The sequence below is a fragment of the Setaria viridis genome, chromosome 4 (genome assembly GCF_005286985.2).
Source record: "Setaria viridis chromosome 4, Setaria_viridis_v4.0, whole genome shotgun sequence".
In the NCBI taxonomy this organism is placed as follows: Eukaryota; Viridiplantae; Streptophyta; class Magnoliopsida; order Poales; family Poaceae; genus Setaria; species Setaria viridis.
This window is the reverse complement of record NC_048266.2, coordinates 29762904-29781914: the sequence shown is the minus strand read 5'-3', so window position 1 is coordinate 29781914 and position 19011 is coordinate 29762904.

Below are 19011 nucleotides of genomic sequence, written 5' to 3'. Positions count from 1 at the left end.
ATTTCGGTGGAAGCTCAACTCGACAAAGTGTGTCTTCAGCGTGCCTTCCGGGAAACTACTCGGGTTCATCATTAGTCACCGAGGCATTGAACCTAACCTCGAGAAGATTTTCGCCATCACCGATATGCATGCCCCATCAGGCATCAAGGATGTCTAGAAGCTGACTGGATGCATGGCAGCCCTCAACAGATTCATCTCAAAGCTTGGAGAATGGGGCCTACCCTTCTTTAAACTACTCAAGTGGCAAGACAAGTTTCAGTGGATCGAGGAGGCAAATCAAGTCCTACAACAATTGAAGGACTTCCTATCAAAGCCACCGGTCCTCACGGTGCCAAACCCTAATGAAGACTTGCTGCTGTACATCGCCGCGATTACCATCATCATCAGCACGGCGATCGTGGCTGAAAGACCAGAACTAGGCCATGTATAAAAAGTACAGAGGCCTGTTTACTTTGTCAGCGAGGTGTTGTCAGATTCCAAGGCCAGATACCCGTCGGTCCAGAAATTTCTATACGCAATATTGCTCACCTCGCGAAAGCTACGACACTACTTCCATGAGCACAACATCTCCATTGTCACAGATTTCCCTCTTGGGGAAATTCTCCACAATCGGGATGCAACAGGAAGAATATCTAAGTGGACGGTAGAACTCGAAGCATTATCCCTGGAATTCAAGTTGAGGACTGCAATCAAATCCCAGGCCCTAGTTGATTTCATGGTAGAATGGCGAGAGAATCAACTACCAAAGCCAACAAAGTATCTAGAGCATTGGGTCATGTATTGCAATGGATCACTCAAGTTTGAGGGTGCCAGTGCAGGATTACTCTTGATATCTCCCAAAGGCGAACAACTCAAATATGTCCTGCAAATCTTCTAGGAAGTATCCAACAATGAAGCTGAATACGAAGCGCTTCTGCACGGGCTCCGCCTGATAGTCTCGCTAGGAATCAAACGATTGTTGGTCTACGATGACTCACTGGTGGTGATCAATCAAGTCAATGACAAGTGGGATCGCCACAAGGAGAACATGTATGTGTATTGCCTAGAAGTACACAAGCTAGAGAATAAATTCTCTGGTCTAAAGTTCCAACATGTAGTTCACGACAACAACGTTGCCGCGGACATCCTATCCAAGCTTGGATCTACTCGTGCTCAAGTTCGAGCAGGAGTTTTCATCCATGAGCTACACAAGCCATCCATAATGGAGCCGGCACCATCAACAACCACTAATCGAGGTCCTACCGCACCAGATCGGGAGGTTATGATGATCGACGTAGACTGAAGAGTTCCCTTTGTCGACTACATCAAAGAGCACAAGTTACCTTTAGACAAAACACAGGCTTCGCAAGTCTTACGGTGCAGCAAGAACTATGTTCTAGTCGGAGACAAACTTTATAGAAGAGGCTCCACGACTCATGAAGTGCATCATACAGCAAGATGGCAAGGACATACTGGAGGAGATTCATAAAGGTGTTTGCAGCAACCACGCTTCCTCACACACGATCATGGGAAAAGCTTTCATGGTAGGGTTCTATTGGCCTACAGCTCTCGCTAACGTCGAGGAACTAGTTCGCTAATGTCAAGGATGCTAATTCTTTAGCAAGCAACATCATGTCCCTGCCTACAAGCTGATCACCATACCACCCTCTTGGCCCTTCACATGCTGGGGGCTCAACATGATTTGCTCACTGCCCATGGTGCTTGGAGGATTCAATCGAGTACTGGTGGCAATTGACAAGTTTACCAAGTGGATCGAGGTGAAGCCAGTAACCTACCCAAAGGTGGACAGAGTACTCGACTTCCTTGATGAAATTGTCCACCGCTACGATTTCCCCAATCACATTATCGCAGACCTAGGCTCCAATTTCAACAATCATGAGTTCTAGGAATACTGCAAGAACAGTGGGATCGATGTTCGGCATGTCTCTCTAGCTCATCCATGGGCTAATGGCCAGGTTGAGCGTGCCAATGCGATGGTACTGGAAGCTGTCAAGAAAAGGCTGCACGATATCGGAAACACGAAAGGAGGCAAGTGGCTCAAGGAACTACCCAATGTCCTTTGGGGGCTCCGTACCTAGCCATGCAAGCCTACAGGGCAATCGCCCTACTTCCTGGTCTATGGTTCCGAAGCTGTCCTACCTGCTGATGTCATATGGAAATCTCCAACAATCGAGCAGTACGAGGAGGGTGCAGCAAAAGAAACAAGGCGTCTAGACTTAGACAGCCTCGAAGAAGCTCGCTGTGCAGCACCCGTCCAGTCTGCAAGGTACCTTAAAGGAATCTGCCGCTATCATGATCGCAACCTCAAAGAACGTTCGTTCAATATAGGTGATATGGTCCTCAAGCGTATCCAAGGCACAACAGGGCCGCACAAGCTAAACTCACCATGGGAGGGACCATTCATCGTCTCCAAGGTCACTGGACCTGGGTCGTATAGGCTCCAACATATCTCTGGTGAAGACATAGACAACTCGTGGAACATCGAGTAACTCTATCAATTTTATCCCTAATTTTGATTTACATATTCATGTAAATCAGCCATCGGCCATAGTTGTAAAATTACAATTCAATAATGTAGTCATATTCTTTGTCGTAATTTGACTACTTATTTCTACCTTATTGCAGCTTGTAGAAGCAAGTTCGCAGAGCTATTTAGCTCCCAGGGTAAAATCGCCCAAATTGCAAATAGTAATAACAAGTTTGCACAACTACAGCAAGCTATTCAGCTCTCTGGGAAAAATTGCCCAAGTGTGGCTTGTAGTAACAAGTCTGCAAAATCCCAATGAGTTATTCAACTCAATGGACAGAATTATCCAATCATGGCTTGCTAAAGCAAGTTCGCAGTAATCCTAATGAGTTATTCAGCTCCCTAGGCAAAATCGATCAAATCGCAGCTTGTAATAACTAGTCCGCAAAACTCCTCAGAGCTATTTTGCTCCCAGGGCAAAAGTAGTTTAAATATAGCTTCAAGTCTGCAAGATTATAATGAGTTATTCAACTCACTGGACAAAATTGTCCAATCATGGCTTGCAAAACAAGTCTGCTGTAAACTTCATGAGCTAGTTAAATAACTCATTGGACAAATCTATCCCTTAGCGGCTTGCAAAAAAGAAGCCATCAGTACCTCAGGAGTTAATTAACTACTTGAGTAATTATTCACTAGACAAATCTGTCTAGTCGCGGCTTGTAATAACATGTTCACGGTTCCATGTTTTCCAGAGCACAACATCAATACAACTCAGAGAGGTTGCAAAGATAAGCTCTAGTCGACACAACCCTAAAGAGACTACTCTCCTAGAGGTCTACTTACCAGATAGCCTGAGTACTCACAACCCACGAAAGGAGAATGTGATCTTAAAGAACTCTACAATGTGCATCTGATGACGCTCACAAAAGAAGCCTTATGCATAGACACTCACATTAATCGTACGAGCAAGCATCAGGATTAATTTTGAAAGGCACTAAAAATAACAAGTCGCAAAAGCAAAAAACAATTGCACAAAGACTACATTATATATTATACATCAAGCATCCATAATCATTTTCTTTACAACACTAATGTTTGCTTGATACAGATCTACTCAAGGTTCAATTGCTTGGCCACTTCTTTAGCAATTGGGGCCATCTCCCGCATATATTGTTGAAAGGCTTCATCAGTACAGTCGCTTACCACGCCCTCAGCAATGGGTGCCAAATCGGCTTTCGGGTAGAATGACTTAGCAAAGCTCAACAGCTGCTGGGAGATTGACTTGGCCATCTTCTGAATATAGCCAAAGAGCTTCTCCAGCACATCCTTGAGTATATTTTCCAGCGGACGAGACTCCATGCCCTAAACTCATGGCTCAATCATGTCCGCAATTGGCTAGGCGGCTTCGACAATCTTGCTCTAAGTGGATGTTTCCGTCATCATCTCAGCCTTGTGCTCCTGGATGGTCTTCATGGCATTGACCAAGTCAACTTCACCATCTTTGTGCATTTTCCTCTCTTTCTCCACGTGATACTCCAGATTTTCATATTTTAGTACTAGCTTATCATGCTGATCAACTACGCAGTAATGCGTATTCTTCCAATCTGTGACCTGTCCCTCGAGATCTTCATTTGACTTTTCAAGCGCTGCACAAATAATACACAAGAGGATCAGTATTACAAATAGAATCAGTACTCGGAATCTAACGAGGAGAGAAATTACCTTTGATTTGCTGGTTCATCGATTTGTTGCGCCCCTTGAGACGGTCTTTCTCCTCCTCAAGTTGCTGGATGCAGTTACAATACTCAGCGGCAGCTCCATCATACTTCATTAGCAGTCGGGAGGAGTACTCCCTCTCCTTGGCAAGTTCCCTTTCAAGGGCCTTAGCATAGAGTATTGTGTCCCCATAGCCTTCAAGCATATGAGACTTGCGGCGGGAGCATTTGATGACATCCTACGCCACACAATAAGTTTTTGTATCAAGGCATAGGTACTAATTTCAAGTTATGTATCAATGTAAGGAGCCGGATCAAGCATACCCCTACGTAAACACCGATACGATGATGCATCTCCATCATTCCAGCAACCACATCCACGTGTAGTAGATGGTCGTCGATCATTTGGATATATTCAAGACAAACTTCTCCAGCCGACAGAGGATCCGCACGAGCTTCTTAATTAGATGTGCTAAGCGGAACCACGGCAAGGTTTGTCGCGGACCTGGCTTGAAAGACGCGTCGGCAGCCATGACTTTCAAAACTATTGCCATTTAATTTCCACCTCTAGCTCTAGGGCTACGAGAGTAGCCACGGTGCCAGAGGTAGTCGCCGCCACTTCTTCATGTGCTTGTCGCTCGGGGGCTAGCACTACAACGTCAGTCAAAGTGATATGACATCTAGCATCAACGCTGCTACAAAAGACACAGCATCTGGACTACTCGTCGTCGCGGGCTGATTCTCCAGCTGTGGACTTTCTTGGGCCGCCATCGGTCATGGGCCTTAAGCTAGGCCCTCCAAGGTCCATATCAGAGGATTTCCTGCATAAGACAAAGCTTCAGAAACACAACAAGTCGATCATGAGCTATAATTAGTACTCAAAGGAGCAGCAATACATACCTTGTAGATCTCCTCAAGTTCAAAGAGGGTTCTCCTGTAAGGCGCAGTGGTTTAATAGTAGGAGGCGGTCTCTTTAGCATAGCTTGAATGGTTGCAGCATGATCATTGCTAGCCTTAGCCACCGCCTCTACTGTTCGAGTTGTTCTTGCACCGGCAGGGTCCACCACCAATCCAGATGTGTTGCTATCAATAGCAATAGGAGGCTCCGGATCATCTTCAATGTTGATCACCTCCTTGATGACCAACAACCTGTCTTCCGCAGCCAGAGCAGCCACCTTTTCAGCATCTGTCGCCAACTTGAGTACCTGCAAACCACCAATGTCATCTTGAGTAGACACGGTGGTGATATTCGAATCGCCTACTAGGAGTACATGATAGTCATGATCTTATCCTTCCTCATAAGTAATTGCTGCGGGAGGCATATCATGCGATGACATACTTCTTCACGGCCCATTTCGCAGCAATGGTCTGTTTCTTCTTCGGTGGTGGAGGGTTGCATCTTTAAGCTCATCAATAGCCGAGCATTTCCTTGCTCCAGAGGATGACCCAGCCTTAGCAGATGGTTGAGCCTTGACTTCATCTACGGCGTCAAAACTAGTACCGCTGGACGACTCCACTACCTCCTCTTCCTAGTCATCGCCTATCATGACTTCCTGCGTAAACACGCAAGGGACAGATTCATAGGATTCTTTGTATCTAGGAGGAGGAGGAGTAGAGACATACAAAGCAATATCTTCCTACAAAGAAAGACAAGTTATCAAACCCAACAATATAAGTACTCGGGGGCTACGGCCATGGTACTTAAAGGCTTTGGCTAGTTGGCGGCACTAAATTCCCGCACAACAGTGGGGACCTCACCCACATTTTAGAACATCCACTTTAGCTTCACCATAATTTCATCTGTGCTAAGCTCATCAGAAGAAAGTATGGATGGATCATTGACACCAGTATACTCATAGCCCCAGTGGCATCGCTGCTGCAAGGGCTGGATTCATCGCTTCATAAAATTGAAAGCTACTCCAACTCCAGTGAGCCCTTCTTGCTTCAGCTTGGCTATTCTATCAATGAGATCGGGTAGTTGGAGGCAATCTCCATGTGTTGGCTCATCAAGCCACCGGTTGTTCTAGGAGGGGTGACGTCCTGTCAGCTCTGGTAGTTTCAGATCATGATTGCTAATGTAGCACCATTTTTCCTTCCACCCAGCATTGGAGTCTATCAACTCATAATCTAGATACAGGCTGCTGAGTTTCTCCTACATCTTGATACCAATGCCTCTGACTACTTGAGTGTGATCCTTCATCGGTTGTGGCTTTACACGAATTTTTTTTCGAAATAACTGAAAGTGGTGCCTGATTCCCAGAAAAGCTTCGTAGAAGTGAACAAAAATAGAAGTGTGGAGAATTCCGTTGGGATTTAGATGAACTAGCTTCAACTTATAGTAATCCAAAAGACCCCCAAAAAAGTTAGGAGTTGGCAATGCAAGACTACGCTCGATGAAGTGAGCGAAAATTGCTATTTCATTGAGGTGTTCTTCCAATGGCCACGGCTTGCCATAGGCGAATCTCCAACTGATGAAGTCTTGATTTTGGAGCAAATTGGTGGCCACAAGTGTCTTGATCTCCTCCCCTTTTGAGGATGACCACTTCCAAGCGCAAGTGGGAGTTGGCGGTGCGGTCTGATCGGTTTTCCGTACTTGGATGCCGGCAACTGAAGATCTTTTCCCTTGCTAGATCCTTTCTTCTTCTTTTCCCCCTCAGTAGGCTTGGCAGCAGCAGGTTTCCTCCCCATCCTTGATGTCACGAGCTTCTTCTATCGCATATGCTCGAGGGCTGAGTGGTGGGGGACGGTGGCGCTAGCACTCGAAAGATCGGTTAGCGGTGATGCTGGGGCTCAAGCGTGGAAGTTGGAAAGGCAAATGGCAAAGGTACAATGGAAGGAATAATTTCCTCCATTATTTATCACCGTGGTGCAGTAACAACTGCACAAATAAAGGGATTTTAGGTTTAACGGATCCGCGAATTTTGAGCACCTGATTTGATGAGGACATCGCCATGCTGGACACGCACGAGTCATGGTCTTCCCCAAGTTACAATTCGTCACCAACTCGGTCGTCGCGTTCGTTTCGGATTCAGCCGACACCCCTGCATGGTTTCGGCCATATCTCCCTCATACAACATGGAAACAAGGCATTCTTTGATGAGTTGGAATGGAGATGACGATGCCGTTCTTTTGGTTTTGGTCCTAGCTCCAGAAGATTCGTGGATCATTCTATGTGACCATGACAAAGTGCTGCGTCACCAATTTTGGGTCAACTTGGCCTTGTATCATGTCGGGCCTTAAGCCCAAGTTGTGGGCGCCCCCTTCCTCATCGCCCCCAACCCTAGTTCACCCCTTTTGATATAAACTTAGTAGCTGCCATCTTGGAAACTTGGGTTTTGTTTAGTTCTAGTTTTGCTTTGAGAAACTGAGATTGATTCGTTGTAACTGTGGTGACAAGTCCTTTTACAATGATCCAGGGCCCCTGTTCTTGTTCTCCTCGACTGTGTCGATTAGTCCTTTTGAATTGAGGGCTTGAACCCTTCTTTACTTCATTCATATTTGCAATATCATATTGCGTGTTTACACTTTCTTGCTTGTGTCCTTCGATTCGCTTGCAGGGAAAGCCTTCTCGGCGAGGTCAATCAAGTTGTGCTTGGTTGATAATCAACGGAGCAGTGGTGTAGCGGTTGCAGGGATTCGAATCATGTTTGATTAGAAGCTCAGATCATCAACGTCAAGTCTCCACCAATCGAATTTATCACTACCTTTCGGAAGATCGGGCCAGTGCTACATCATGATTGGCAGTTACCTTTATTTTTGGAAGAGATAAGATTTCCAATCAGAGATGGTCACGTTGACCAAAGGTTGATCCTTTTATCCACCAAACTAGTTGGCTAAAGGCTCAGGGGCTGTGTGCCACGTGTCCATCGACAAAAAGTTTTTTCTCTGGGTTTTAGGGGGGAAAATGATGCAAATTACAGATTGACCCTCAACCTGATTCTTTGATTGAACCTAAGGCTCGGGGGCTACTCCATATGGAGTGCAACTTTCGTTGCACTTCCATATAAAAAAGATTGAAGGATATGAGACTGAATTAACTGAGGCTCGAGTACATTCTAGCTGCATGGCAATCTTTGGGTATCTTTTGAAGATTCAACCAAACGAAATACTCGAAGAGCACCGAAACAAGTTGGTGAAGTCTACAAAAGTAGTCGGAATTGCTGCATTTGACTAAAAAGTAATCAGGGGCTTGTCGTACATACATCTATTTTTTTAACCAAAGTCAACCAATGTTGATAAGGTTCTAACAGCCGATGGACTCGTAGGGGAAAAATCTGTTGATAGCTCAACATTGACCAAGGCCAGTCGCAGGTGATCGGATTCTAGAAGGCGATGGAAGATCGGGAAGATCTAATCCGAAGCAAAATGGACTTCACTAAATAAGGAAAAGCATGGAGATTTATCTTTAGTAGTTTTTAGATTTATTGTAATAGTTCATGTCATAAGGAATAATCATCAATCAATCAATACAACATTTCGATGCCACGCCGCCAAAACCCTAGGAGTAGGAGTAGAGTAGAAACCAGCGAGTTTCTTCTTGAGCGCAGGGCTGCATCGGCTTCAATCTCAGGCGAGCTTGTAAGTACCTTCACCCGGTCGTTATGTTATCTGTATCTAAACTATCTAGGCATCGTCCAATATTCTAATCTCTTATCGTAAAGGCTAGTTATTGGGTTAGCTTAGATTGCAAGTAGAGCTTTCTAGGCTTTGTCCAATATTCTACTTGTCTTCGATGTTCCTTATATTTTGATTTCTATTTGTTTATTGTATTATCAAGTTGTTTGGTTTTATTAAGTTGTATTATATCGATCTCTTAGTTTTATCAAGAGCTCACAGCTATCGAATGGCTTAAATCTAGTTAAGTTGTCTTCATCGGCTCCTTGATCTTGTTTAAACGTTCACTAGTTATCTGATCGTATTGGCTGGTTAGATGTTGCATGCTTTACTTGCTTTATATATGCTAGGTCTGATTGATCTTTACTCCTACCAATCGCATTGCTAGCCGTCAGATCCTTAACGTCAAAGCGCTACCGATGAGAGCTGATGCTTCGGTTGGGTCTTATCCATATCACTTGGTAGAAGGATGACGTCATTGAGCCGATAAGTCTGGCGTGCAAGGCCTTGCTGCTACAAACTAGTCTATTAAGTTAGTAGATTGAAGTTAGTGCCCTCTCAGTCGTGCTGCTGTGGTTAAGTCCAATCCACGTTTCATGACATTAATTAGATCCGTTAGATTAATCAGCCTGTAAGTGGTAGGCAAGAGGTTCTTGTTGCCATGCTCTAATCTTTTATATTAATAGATTGAGGTTAATGCCCTCTCAGCTGTACTGTCTTGGTTAAGTCCAATCTACATCTCATGATATTAATTAGATCTGTTAGTTTATCTGATATGTGCATGGTTAGCAAGGGCTCCTTTTATGGCTGTTGTTTTATATTGCATCTATCTTAGCTCGTCGGCTCATATAGCCGATGGTACATGTCATTAATGCTTTTGTTTATTTACACTGCATGATTACATTGAAAATCTAACCGTAATGGTGTTTATTCAATGTAATGCCTATTAATGAGCTCGAAGGCTTAGCCGCCTATCGGCTCAGGAATTTAATGTTTCCCTTGTCAATTTTAGGTCAAATTAACTCGCACACCTTGCACCTTCGCAAGCTGATTTCAAGCCTACACTAGAGTGAAGGACCGGAAAGGCGACCAGAGGGGGGGTGAATGGGAGCCAATTCAAATTTTCTCCAAGAATTTTGGCTAAACTCCCCCAATCCTCTCTTCTTGCAAAATCATTCTAGGAACCCAATTTGAGAATAGCGGAAGCAAGAAAGAGTCCAAATGAGTTCTGGAAGAAGGATTTTGAAAAACAACACCTTTGTGCGGAACAATCTGAACAAACCTTTGGAAAATTCTGGATTTACGGAGATTTCTGTAGAAACCTTCAGAAACTTACGGAGGTTCGGAAATTTCCGGAATTACTTCCGGAATCCTAGATTTCAGCCTTCGTGAGGAGAGAAGAAAACTCCAAACTCAATCAAACGACCTCCAAAAATCACGAAATTTGAACCATAGAGTCACAACAACATACCAAAGGTAGTTCAGAAGGCTCAAGTTAAAAAGCCCAAGAATTGGTCACCGGATTCAAAGGATTTGAAAAGGGCATAAGAAAGGGGCTTTTCGGGAAAATTCAAAATTTAAGGTGCTCGTGCATGGATTTGCTAGGGGATCATCCTAGATGTTCTTGCACATATCCTAGCACTAATTTTCTCCAAGAAACACCCCAAATTACGGCCAATCGCGAGATCCAAAAATTCACCCAAAAATGCTTCGAAAAAAGGAAAAAGATAAATTTCAGATCTTGAGAAGGAGAAGCAATTGAGCACGAAATTGATTCTTGGATTACCTCACCATGTCTGGTTACAACCCACTCCTAAGCACAATCCAAGCTAGGATGGCAAAAAGATCAACACAAAGATCCCTGCTCTCTCCCTGTTTCCCTCTACCAAAGGCTCTCAGAAAACAAATGAGAAAACCCCCACCAAAACAATCAAAGGGATGGCTGCCCCAAACAGCCCTCCTATACATATATAAGCATTTGGCAAATGTCCAAAATACCCTTACATTAAGCACACAACCCAAATACCCCCCAGGGGTAAAGTCGTCCAACTTTTTCTTCGTTCATCGAACGGACCCGGTGCCTTCACGACTTCGCTTCGCCTCGACACATACTTTGCGATGGTGCCACACGTCCTCCGACTTTACGCCGTCCGGCCGCACCGAACTCGCCCCCGGTTTTGAGTCCCAAACCGGCAAACCTTCCTGCGCAGTGGTATTGAGGCCCAAACCACCCGAACCCTCTGCACACCCACCTAGCGTGACTCACCCCCAGTTTTGAGGTCAAACCATCTTCACACCCTCCTGGCGTGACTCACCCCCGGTTTTAAGGTTAAACCGGTCAAACCCTCTTGCACGCCCCACAAGGCGTGAGTCACCGATGTCGACGCGTGTCCAGCCTCTGCCAAGTCTTTGACGCCTGCAAGTATTTCGCTCCCGGCTCCCGGGCCGCCTACTCAACTTGCCTCCATCTTGCTTGACTCAACTGATGCCATCTCCATCACCGTCCGTGTACTCTTGCTCTTCCGTGCACCATGTGGATCGCCCATGACTCCGCTTGGACTCCTCGGGTCTCTTAGTCCAAGCCTACTCATGTCCATCCTTCACTTCCCTAGTACATCGGCATGAACCTTTTGTGCTTGACCTTCACCTCATGCCGTCGACTGCCATGTCACATCCTACACCTTTATATCACAAGCCAAAAGACACAATGCACAACATATGGTTTACACAAACACAAAACACAACGCACACAACACAACACATCCGGTTAGCCGTTAGCATAATCATGCACATATGAAATATGGACTCAACTGGTAAAGCCTTAAATCATCTAGTCAATCACTCATCATACATACACCAAGGCACTTCTCAACATGGTATCTCAGTCTCCCCCTTGATAAGTGCATTGACAGAAGATGATTTGAAAGAAAAAGAAAAAACTCTTTCAAGTGCCCAAAAGCAAAGTAAAAGAAAACACAAGGCAAATTGATATGAGAAAGGATCATGCAAGCTCCAAACAAAAATTCTAAGTTGCCATCAAAGCCATTTCTCAATCTCCCCATTGATGAATCCCACACGACAACCAAAGAGTCAAGCAAAAGACACAAGAGCTTCATGAATCCCAAAATGTCGTCAAAGCCATTTCAACATTTGTCAAACGCTCATCACTATAAAATCAAGATTCATATCAACTTGATTTTCTCAATCTCCCCCTTGATGAGTGTGTTAACAACATTCAAGCACAACAAAATGGTTTGAGATGCAAAAGCCAAAAATCGCAGCCAAGTGATCAAAAGCCAAGTAAAAGCCAAGATCAAAGTCACTCGAGATGAGAAGAGCTGTAAAAGCCAAGTTGTGAAACCAATTAGGCAAAACTCTCATCCAAGTGCTTGAAAGCCATGTAAAGGCAAAGGTTGGAGTCACTTGGCATGAGAAGCATCACAAAGGCCAAATCAACTTAGAAAAGTCTCGGTCCCCAAAGATATGGGCAACGGCTCGACACAACTGAGACAAAGAACACATGATCCCTTAAGAAAAGGCAGAAAGGGCTCAACACCAATCATGTGAAGATCAAAAACACATCATCCCTCAAGAAGAGGCAAATAGGGCTCAACACCAATCATGTGACGATCGAAAGCTCAAACCAAATGCCGGTTCCTCAAGAAGAGGTAACAGCTCAACACAACCTACAAAAGAGCAAAAGAGAGCACAAAACTCACAAGCTCCCCCTGAACACATGCACTCACCTTGACAACATGCTAGAATGACATGCATGCACAAGAGCAAAATAATGCATACTCCCCCTCAAATGCAAAACTCCCCATTAAATGCAAGACTCCCCCTTAAATGCAAACATAAGATACGCATGGGAGCACAAAGTGCATGCCATGGGTGTACAACCTACCAAGTTTCTCAAATATGTCACAAAGCACTTGCAAGGGCTACAAGTGAGATAATGCACAAGCAGGTAGATCATAAAGAGTAATTGCATCGCCATCAAGAGGATATTATGATATAAGCAAAAGACAAAGCAAGTTGACAAATTTTGCAGTTTATAAAAGTATCACCACATGAGCAAGCACTTAGTCATGAATCATTCAAGCAAGAATTAAACTAGGCCATCAAAGCTCATACAAGGAAGATACATTCTCGACAAGAGATCATTGAAAACACCCACATATGCATCGCAAGTCATGTCAAGGCTTGTTGAAACCATGTGCCTACTTCTTTTGGTAGACATCATGTAACTAAGCAAGCAAGGTTATCAACATTAAGCACAATAACTTCTGAATTACTAATTTTTTTAATCATCATTTTTCATCATTCACATTAAACAAGTTACATGAATTGCCTTTGCGGCACAAAGAAGCCATGCTTCCCCAAGGAATGCATCATGGGCTAAACATTTGCAATGATACCTAGATCTTTGATCCAATTGAAAAGAATATGAATTCAAAGCAAAAGCTAAACATGGAACTAGCATTCAAGCTAGAGCTCATTATTCAAGATTAACATTTGATTCACAAAAGCATTTAGCTCAACATGGTTATATGACAATATCATCAAGAGCATATGCTGCACATTGCTAACACAATCACCAACAATGCACTAGTTCACAAATAGCATAAGTAAATGCTAAGGATATATAGTAGAAGCTCATCTAGTGCAAAGTGTACAAGGTGCAATATGGTACAAATGCAAAGCAATGCTAAACTAGCATACTACAAAGATGCTAGACAAGAAAAATGGCTATATAGGTATAATACAAGGGAAGCTCCAAAGTCCAAGTTAGAAAGGAAAGCAGACACCCAACTCCCCTCGCAAACGAGTAAATGTGGCTTGATCCAGGTGTTCGACTCAAAATGAAGAAAGCTCATGAGGGTTCAAACCAATCTAGGAGAAACTATGTGGCAAAAGAAGAACCGCCAAGGATCCCAATTGAGTACCATAAAAGGGATATCAATTGAAGGATCAAAAATTTATATCACTTGATACCAATTGAAGAAGATGGAATCCAATTGAGAGATCAAAAGTGATACCAATTAAAAGATCAAAAGCGGATATCAAAAACCAAAGCAAGTCTTGGTCCAAAACTCCCCCTCGAATGAATCCAAACTCCCCCTCAACCAAAGACACCTAGCGAACAAAAACTAGGAAAAGAAGGGGGCAAAAATAAAAACTTCAACACCAATTAAAAAGAAGAGAAAATCCAAAGAATGAGCAAAATGCAACCCAATGACAACGCAAGCCCAAAAGCAAGATAAAGGTCAATTCATGTCACACAATGTAATGATGATACTAATGAGATGAATTTAAGCATTGTAACATGATTCCACATTTATGAATAAAATTTTGGGCAAGCAAACATGTGAACAAGGTGCAAATGATCATACAAAGATACAAAGCTAAAATCATGCCAAATGAACAACATGTCATACCCAATACAAAGACTAAGCTAAAGCATGGCACGATGTTCATGTGGATCATCCACCAAAATATGTCACAAAGCTAGCATGACAAGATATACATGAAGATCACACATGCTAACATGAAAAGGTGGCTAGCCTACCATGGTATATTTACAACATGAGAAAAGGATAAAACATGCAAATAGTATACAAGTGAGCACAACAGTGTGGAAGGGAAAGCTCACTATACAAGTGTACAAAGGCCTCTTGAGGGCCATCCAAACGGTGTGGAGAACCATCAAGTCTTGATCACCTCAAGCAAAAAAATCAAGTCACTTTGAGCTCATGTTCTCCACCCGCATCCCCATACCTACACATGAAGGGACAAAGAAGATCGAGTCTTGGATCCCGAAGGGTTAGCATGCATATACTTGGGAATCCAAAACTTAGTCACATCGGTAAAAGATATACTCAACTTATCATGTGGGTTAGCATGACGCAAATGCCGGTTCAAATGTGATAAATTTGAAACACCCTTGGAACCATACCTCAAAGAAGCAACTTGAGTAGAAGAATGAGTGCTACCACTAGCAAAAAGTCAATGATCCCCTGAGGTCTTAAGAGAAGAACCAACACAAGCACCATTAGAACCATGTTGTGGACCAACATAAGAACTAGAAGCATGTCCACGTGCATGACCTAACTCACTAGAAAAGAAGTCATAAAACCTATCAATAAAATGTGGCTTCTTACTAGGCTCACAAGTGTTCATGCCATGAGACGGGCTATGAACACCCAAAGGCCTAGAAGCACGAGTTCGCTGCATTTGTCTTGCATGATGATAACAAAAACTCTCTTGATGCCCATCTTTCTCACAATAAAAGCAATGGTACAAAGGCCTATTTGGAGGCACGGTCCGAGAGGACGAATCGCCATTCTTATTCAAGTGAGAAGTCCCTTGGTACTTACAGCAAGAAGCATCAACAACACCATTTGACTTGGTGCCCACATTAGGTTCACACGTGCCATGGGAAAGGCTACGTGGCTTCCTAAAAGCTTTGGCACGCACACATCGCTCTAGCTTGACACGGCGAAAGCAAAACTCAATGGTATGCCCATCTTTCTTTCAAAAGGTGCAATGGAACTTCGGTTTGGGAGTATAATTTCCAAAAATGTGAGAAGCACCCTTGCCACTTGAGTTGTCTTGGGCAATACCGGAAGAAGCAACAAGCTTAGGAGTAGCTATAGAAAAGCTATCCAAAGCACTAGCACACGTACTATCGTCCAAAGACTAACGCTCAACACAAGGAGCCAACTCCGGTTGAGAAGAACCAATTTTGGAAACACCAACATCGGAGTGACAAAAATTGCAAGAATCAAAAGACTTAGCACAAAGACTCTTACATCTTGTGGCCAAAACCTCATTTTCATGTTTGAGGCGATCACAAGTTGCACATGGAGCATTTCTCAAATTATCCATCTCCTTTTCAATGCAGTTAGCATATGTGGTAAGCAAGAGTTCATTTTCTTTCTCAAGGTTGGCACTCATCTCATTGTGCTCAACCAACTTGGTGCTCATATCATCGCGCATTTGTTTCAAAGCCAAAACTTCATTTTTCAACTCAATGCATGAGGTGCAAATAAGACCGCATGAACAATCATCATCATTCACATCAAGCATTATATCTTGATTATCACAAGAAGTAAGCCAAACATCATCATCAAGCACCAAAGAGCACATGCTACAAGATATAGACTTTATTTCACAAATTTCAGCCCTAGCATGCTCAAGTTCATCTACACATGTGGTGTGAGTCAATTTTAGTTCATTAATTTCAGCAAACAAAGACTCACAAGAAACACATGGCAAAGAAGCATTGCATCTCAACAAAGAAATTTCATCTCTAGCCTTGTCAAGATCATTATTTAAAGCTACACAAGAATTGCAAGGTATAGAAGCATTGAGTTTCAACAAGTCATTTTCAGATTTCAAGAAATTAAGAGAAGAGTTCAATTCATCATTCTTTCTAAGCAAGGGATCACAAGAATTGCAAGAATTTAAAGCACATGACTTCCAATGAGCAATTCCACATTTCAACCTAGCAATAGAACATTTCATCTTCTCATTCTTCCTATGCAAAGCATCACAAAGCTCTATGTTTCTCTCATTCTCATCTTCACAATCATCAACACGATTGCATAGAAGCATGATGCATTTTGCAAGCGTACCTTGGCTCATGTCTCTTAGCCCGCAGTAGAACTCGCTCTTCGTGAGATCAGATGGTAGTTCTCAAGGAGATCCATCACCGCCTCCACTTCTCGTTCCAACTCAATCCCCGAACTCCTACCTGCGAATAATGAAATACAAGAAGAAGAGTTTGGTGCCATAGCTCAACGCACTGGTTAGAATTAGCCAAAAACAAACTCAAAGCTCAAAAATCAAATCCGCAAGTGAAAATGCCTTCTTACTTGTCGCCTGGTGGATCACAAAGCCGATTAAGGTTGTGTGATCCTTAACCAAACTCTGATACCAATTGAAGAACCGAAATAGCGAACAGAGGGGGGTGAATGGGAGCCAATTCAAGTTTTCTCCAAGAATTTGAGCTAAACTCCCCCAATCCTCTCTTCTAGCAAAATCAAGTCCACTTAGCAATGCACGAGCTAATGCACCTAGGAATCATGCTAGAAACCCAATTTGAGAATAGCGGAAGCAAGAAAGAGTCCAAATGAGTTCCGGAAGAAGGACTTTGAAAAACAACACCTCTGTGCGGAAAAATTCGGACAAACCTTTGAAAAACTCCGTATTTTCAGAGATTTCCAGAGAAACCTTCAGAAACTTCCGGAGGTCCGGAAATTTCCGGAATTACTTTTGGAATATTTCGGAATCCCAGATTTCAGCCTTCGTGAGGAAAGCGGAAAAATCCAAAAATCGATCAAACGACGTCCAAAAATCATGAAATTTGAACCATAGACTCAAAACAACATACCAAAGATATTCCCAAAGGCTCAAGTCAGAAAGCTCAATAATTGGTCACCAGATTCAAAGGATTTGGGAAGGGCATAAGAAAGGGGATTTTCGGGAAAACTCAAAATTCAAAGTGCTCGTGCATGGATTTGCTAGGGTATCATCCTAGATGTTCTTGCACATATCCTAGCACTGATTTGCTCCAAGAAAAACACCCCAAATCACGGCCAATCGCGAGATCCAAAAATTCACCCAAAAAGGCTTCGAAAAAAGGAAAAAAGATAAATTTCAGATCTTGAGAAGGAGAAGCAATTGAGCACAAAATTGATTCTTGGATTATCTCACCATGTCTAGTTACAAGCCACTCCTAAGCCCAATCCAAGCTAGGATGACAAAAAGATCAACATAAAGATCCCTCCTCCCTCCCTCTCTCCCTCTACCAAAGGCTCTCGCAAAACAAATGAGAAAACCCCCACCAAAACAACCAAAGGGATGGCTGCCCCAAATAGCCCTCCTATACATATATAGGCATTTGGAAAATATCCAAAATGCCCTTACATTAAGCACATAACCCAAATACCCCCAGGGGTAAAGTCGTCCAACTTTTTCTTCGTTCATCGGACAGACCCGGCGCCTTCACGATTTCGCTTCGCCTCGACACAAGCTTCGCGACGGTGCCACGTGTCCTTCGACTCGACACCGTTTGGCCGCACAGAACTCGCCCCTGGTTTTGAGGCCCAAACTGGCAAACCTGCCTGCGCGGTGGTTTTGAGGCCCAAACCACCCAAACCCTCTGCACACCCACCTGGCGTGACTCACCCCCAGTTTTGAGGTCAAATCAGTCAAACCCTCTCCACACCCTTCTAGCGTGACTCACCCCCGATTTTAAGGTCAAACCGATCAAACCCTCTTGCACGCCCCGCAAGGCGTGACTCACCGATGTCAACGCGTGTCCAGCCTCCGCCAAGTCTTCGACGCCTCCGAGTCTTTCGCTCCCAGCTCCCGAGCCGCCTACTCAACTTGCCTCCATCTTGCTTGACTCGACCGACACCATCTCCATCACCGTCCGTGTACTCTTGCTCTTCCGTGCACCATGTGGATCGCCCATGACTCGACCCGGACTCCTCGGGTCCCTCAGTCCAAGCCTACTCGTGTCCACCCTTCACAGCTCTAGTACATCGGCATGAACCTTTCGTGCTTGACCTTCACCTCATGCCGTCGACCGCCATGTCACATCCTACACCTGCATATCACAAGCCAAAATACACAACACACAACATATGGTTTACACAAACACCACAACACAACGCACACAACACAACACATCCATTTAGCCATTAGCATAATCATGCACATATGAAATATGGACTCAACCGGTAAAGCCTTAAATCATCTAGTCAATCACTCATCAGAAATAGACCAAGGCACTTCTCAACTTGGTCTCTCATCGAGTTAAGCAGATCTTGTAGGTCCTCCGTATTGTTCAACGCAGAAACCTGAAGCCCAGATTTTGCATCAACACCACCCTATCTTCTCGAACCTCTCATCTGCACTGGTATTTTTTAACTAACATCTTGGAGGTTACCTTAGGATTCTTGACAGATCAGCTAGCTTCAGCCTCCTGTTGGTATTTCTTAACATTATGAATAAATCTACAAGCGCACGGATATACCGTTGTAGCATTTCACCAAGCAGTATTCAGGGTATTATTATTTATATTTTCCCAAAGGATAGTATTGGTGAAAAAAGATTTATCATATACATATCCAGGATGATATACTTAAGTAACAGACCAAAGTTCATACAGGGGCATGCCATGATAAATATATGAGGGTAATGTGA